Source organism: Papaver somniferum, chromosome 5, assembly GCF_003573695.1.
Source record: "Papaver somniferum cultivar HN1 chromosome 5, ASM357369v1, whole genome shotgun sequence".
Lineage (NCBI taxonomy): Eukaryota > Viridiplantae > Streptophyta > Magnoliopsida > Ranunculales > Papaveraceae > Papaver > Papaver somniferum.
Window position 1 is genome coordinate 151,191,822 of NC_039362.1, and position 5,176 is coordinate 151,196,997.

At 35.3% G+C, this 5,176-nt stretch overlaps 1 long non-coding RNA gene across 4 annotated transcripts; it reads right to left on the reverse strand.

Moving 5' to 3' along the window:
• Window positions 1-252: 252 nt before the first annotated feature.
• Window positions 253-4,751, reverse strand: LOC113283196. Of its 4 annotated transcripts, none has more exons than XR_003327380.1 (4): window positions 4,386-4,751; window positions 3,732-4,174; window positions 3,077-3,641; window positions 253-587 (listed from the first exon to the last, which is right to left on the reverse strand). It is a non-coding gene; the product is annotated as an uncharacterized LOC113283196 (long non-coding RNA). The 4 variants fall into 4 exon arrangements; XR_003327381.1 differs by having other exon boundaries at window positions 255-520; XR_003327379.1 differs by lacking the exon at window positions 253-587 and adding an exon at window positions 943-1,250.
• Between the last annotated feature and the right edge of the window lie 425 nt (window positions 4,752-5,176).

Genomic DNA, 5,176 nt, shown 5'->3' on the forward strand with positions numbered 1-5,176 from the left:
TTAATCAGGCCTCAAGTGGTTTGATCTCAACTTTACGCTTTTTGTGTTTCAATAAAAAATTATGGTATATAGATAAAATTTAGGTCTCAGGGAAGATGGGTTCAACTCTAATTAGAATATGAGGTTGTTCCGTTTTAAAGTCATACTCATGGGTTTAACTCTAATTAGTAGATATATATTTTCTATCACTAGTGTAAAATTTTAACTAGTAAAATTTTAATAAAATTTATACTCATTATACATTCCGAAAAAGAGCAACTATGGTGACACAATTACGACTACATGAGCCCGCGTAACAGATTCAATGTAGTTAAATTGGAGACCTAAAGATGCAAATACCATCCAGCAGCAAAACAAATCTAAAGATGATTACTTGATTCTGCCAATTTCTGCCACTAGCAGTTCCATATTATCTGATCCAGATTGTTTATTCTTTTGCAAGAGGTCCTAAGCATAATTTTATGGGACTGCTTCAGATGGGCCACTGTAGTCATTTGATAGCCAACCAATTCCATATCAGCTGCAGTTGCATAAGATGCACAAGTCAATGCATCGCTGAATGAGCAACGTATTGAGAATTCAGCTGGCTGTGGGAAAAGGGGAAGAAAGTTCAAAAAAAGAGAGATTTGGCAGCAGAAATAGAGGCCAAAGGTGAAAAACAAGACACCAAAGTTTTTATCCAAAAAAGGTCCCCTTCATGTCTGTTTCAAATTTTCAATTGAAGTTTAAGAGTAACAATATGTTGAACTAACCAAAAAAGGTTCCCTGGTGAGATTTAACATAGATAGCCTAGCTTAATCATATCACCCTACTGTTGAGATTTATGATTCCAAGTAGGTGTAAGAAACAAAGCATATTTATAGACCAAGTCCACCCGTGAGCAGCAGCAACGACACCAGCTAAAATGCTAGCGCAATCAATTTATCTAGAAAATGATACACACTAGAATCCATGAATAATGTCACCATACAAATAAAATATGAATGAAAAGAGCAAACCAAAGATAAAAGTAACAACGCAAGCACGAACACCCCATGATCTTGCCTAAGTTACAAGCATTGACTAATTTAAGTTCAATCTCTAGAAATGTAACTTCACTCAATTGCACCACATCTGGGAACAAAGGATATTGGACACTAAATGCAGTAAGAATGAGACAAAGTGGTGGTTAAGTTTACCATCTCGTATTATTTTTCCAAGCTCTGGCACAAACGTCTAACAGAGTATAAATAGCGCCTCCGCCCAAAATTCTACGAACAGTATACCGTAAGCAAAGGAAATGAAAGCCACGAAACATTTCATTTGCATTTTAGAATCAACAGCAACTTAACTAAAGAGTTTTTCATTTATTAAGTGTAACCCCTTGGCTATCGAACAATTAGTACTATCTGGACAATGATCTACTGGAAACCATGTCAGGTGTAACAATTAACACTTTCGTACCTTATCCTCAATGTCTAAAATGCATAGGGAACCACATAGAGATTTCATTTTACCATACCAAGTGAACTGACAGCATAAAAATGAACTATTATCGGGTTGTGTTTGAATTGTATCATGATTCTTATATCAGTACATGTATATGCACTACAAATAATGATGCATGCACATTTACATTAACTATCAACTATCCAACTTCTCAAAGTACAGTATATGAAGATTCCCAACAAAACCGAATGACAGACAACCATTTCCATGGCATTCCAGAATCAGACCCAGAAAAGTAAAGAGGTTTACCTTAATTTGTCCAAAATGATGGCCAGATATCTTACATTCATGCATTCACTCATAATCGCACTCCTAGAATTTGCATGCGTTCACAGAGATTCAAAGTGGACCAAACCACCTTCGGTAAGCGACTACTTAAGCGATCATTTATGTTACCAGGCTTGAGATTCACATCTACCAAACATGTTAACAAGGAAAAGAGCCCAAGTATTTGAGCGTTTCCAGTATGATGTGATTTAGCAGTAAAAGCATGGCATCCCAAATGAATACATTTCTCTTAGGAAAAATATCGAGCAAGTGACATGCTTCGAAATACAGAACCATATGTAGCACAAAGGATCAGATGTTCTGAACCATGAAAATTTATCACCAATTAGTAGGAACAATCCATTATGGAGATTTTTAACGATGTTAAGAACATCAGCAACGTAATTAAATGGACGTATAACAACTAAAACCAAGAATTTCAGCCAATATTTACAAGCAGGATACAAGGAAGCATATGTTTACAACAAAAGGGGGAAGGAAGAAAGCTGAACTAACCCTCTAAGCTTCCAATCCAAAAGCACCCAGGTACTGATTAGTGATTACCACCAATTACTCTCAGCAGGAGCAACAACACAATTCCAGTGACGAGATGATCGAGTTACGGATGTCTATTATATTTCTTATCAATCTACATTGAACCCTTCCTTAATTTATTGACTCCTACATGTTAAATGGAACTTGGAGAGAGTTCTATTCAATCAGAGACACTAACAGTAGGCCTCAATTCAACATGCAAAATATCAAAATCCCTAAATGAAATTCCCAAGTTGAAGAACAGTATGACAAGATAAAATCACCCAAAAATAAGCGTAACTCAATGAACTTTTCTCAGAATTGGTATGATTTCAATTTTGTCATTTAAACTCTTGAGAGGAGAAAATGATAAAGAAAAAAAAGAGAGAAAGGAGGAAAAGAAGAACAAGAATAGATTCCCTGAACATAATGAATTTGACAGGAAACCTGTCAGTTATGTGATGCTAATATTATTAAAAAAAAATTGATCGAGGATGCTAATATTATAATTGGATGTACACTAGGTGTAGAGAACCATGTTGTGATGGAATAAGAATGCTAAACAGTTAAAAACAAGTGAATTCACATGGTGCTCAGTTCTTGAGTTACCAACATTACTGCAACGGTTTTGAATGCTAAAGATACTTAAACTAAACCTGCCATGATATAAAGTTAAAGATGCTTAAACTAAAACTGACAGTGAAACACACAAATTGTAAAAAGCTAAAGATACTTAAAACTATTGGCTACATTCAAAATGTAAATAGCAGATATGGCAGATTAGTACCATCGCCTCCAATAATCATATTCCTATAGTTTTTCTTCTTAATCCTTTGCGGCGCTTCAACTAATCCAAGAGCTTCAGCTTGAGCAGCATCCCTAGCATCCCGGTCAATGAACCCTCCCTGCAACAAAATCAAGGAAACGGTTTCAGATTCTTAATAAATAATAAAACATTCCATAATTTTAGCTCCTACTGCCTAGTCCCCTCATAATTTAAAGAAGACAAAAAAACCTCGACGCCTAGACATAAAGAAATTTTAATACCACTGAGAAGTCATGTCCCAACACCACGTAGTATTGAGATGAAAATGCATTTTTTACAGGTGAAGAATTTTGTTCATTACTTATTAGAACCACTTATCTTGGTAGATTTAGCAAACGGTGCAATGAGGAGAGAGATTGAAAGGCATAATGACAAGCAACGCCAGTAACTTGTAGGGCCAGAGCCAAGCAACGCACCTTGAATTCATATTCGCGAAACAAATTGTTGGATGATATACCTGATGAGCACTTGGAAAAATACTTCTTTGTTACAAGCTGTGAACAATGAGATCCATCAAACGACTAACCTGTCAACGCAAAACATATCAAATTCCATAAGTCCCCAGAAAAAGATTTATTTAAAAAAAAAAAAAAAAAAAAAAAAATAGTTCAAGTACTTCTGCTTGGTACTCAAACTTTTCAGCAGGTGGTGAATCTGTGGCATCTGATGCTGCTGCAGAGGTTGATTCATAACGGTTACTCAAATAAAAACCATTTCTCAAATTAAACTTCGGTGTTGAGGGAGAAGAATTGCTTCTCCCAGTGGTTATGGATGAATACCATCTGCTTGTTGATTGGTTTGAATCAGTGACTCCAATCCGAGTAAACTAAGCAAAAACTAAAAGTAAGCTAGGGATTTCATAACATTTATTACTCAATTCCAATTCCAGTTTAAAAGAACATCAAATAACATCACCTTGATTTCCTGCACCATTAAGCTCAACAAACCTACACAGCCACAAACCCATTCTTGTTCTCAATCGAAATTGGTTGTTTTGATTTTAACCTCTGCACCAGGAAGATGATTTACTTCACTTTTTTTTTATGTTAGAACTTCCATCTGCAAAACAGACACATCACATTAAAACCCTAAAATCTAATTGATCAAAAAATAAGTAAAAAAAACATTGAAGATCAACAAATTGAACTTCTAATAACTTTTACATCATCATCAGAAAACCTCTAAATCATAAAATAAAAAAAAAAGTTAAATAAAAATCAAACCATTTAAATTATAAAGAGATAATCATAAAATAAACCATCAATTTTACCTCGTTGCTGGTGAATCACAACTTTTGACTGTGAAGAAGAAGAAGATGGAGGAAGAAGAAGAAGGTGGTGGGGGTTTCTCGAGGTGGTGAAGGTTGGGATGATGTGGTGTTGGTGTTTAGGTTTTAGATGAACTTTTGAGGGCTGGGTTCATCTTTCTTTCTCTGGTTCATGGTGGTATTTAGGTAAAAGTTTTCGTTTTGCTCTCTGGTTTTGCAAGGGGAGGCCGAGAGACAGACATATGTAAAAGGTTAAAATATGTAGAAGATGATGAAGGTGGAGTTCATCTTTCGATCTGGTTTTTGGAGCGGGATAAGAAAAGAAAATGGGGAAATTTGGGGATCTTGTTGTTTCTCGAATTCGTTAAGTTTTCGATGATAACAGGAGATGTGAAAGAAACGGATGTGGTTAAACAAAAGCCACGTTAACAATTGATAACCGTTTATCTTTATTATCCCTAATCGATGGTCAATAGTTATCTTATTTTGGTCATACGGATCCCAATGAAATGGAGGGTTAAAAATCAAGGTCTTTTCTTCTTGCGGATCGCAAAATCAACGGTTCAAAATTAGCCACAATTTCGAAGACCAGATTTCAAATCACTAATCAATTTCTGAGACGAGTCCGGTTTTGATATAAATTTCGGATATTTTGTCTGATAACAATACAAAACTTATTTCACGTGGACAATGTTATCAGATTGAGATATATTTGTCCATACCAAATAGTAGGTTTCGGATAATAAGGTTGATCAAATTTCTATTCGGGAATCCATTTTTAAAACGAGATTGAG